Source organism: Alligator sinensis, unplaced genomic scaffold (genome assembly GCF_000455745.1).
Source record: "Alligator sinensis unplaced genomic scaffold, ASM45574v1 scaffold566_1, whole genome shotgun sequence".
NCBI lineage: Eukaryota > Metazoa > Chordata > Crocodylia > Alligatoridae > Alligator > Alligator sinensis.
Genome location: NW_005842017.1, coordinates 1,738,738 through 1,739,069, shown reverse-complemented (window position 1 = coordinate 1,739,069; position 332 = coordinate 1,738,738).

Genomic DNA, 332 nt, shown 5'->3' with positions numbered 1-332 from the left:
GCGGGAGCCCCCAGGAAATGCCAGGCCAGTGACCACCCTGGTGAAAGGCGGGTCAGGGTGCCTTAACCCCTAGCCCCCACAACTGGGTGGGTTACCCCTTGTTTGGAGGGCCTGGAGGGTGGATCCCCAGGGAGAGAGAGAAAAGGCCATAGACTCGAGCCTGTCCGGACTTCCCCTGACTGGTCCATGCTGGGGCCAGGACCGGAAGGGTTGAAGGGGCAGGGGGGCCACCGTGAGGGACGCCCAAGAGCTGCGCACCTGGGGTCCCGACTGGCCTGGAGGTGGGCCAGGGCTAGTGAGCCAGAGGTCTCGGGGGGGGGGGGGGGGCCCCA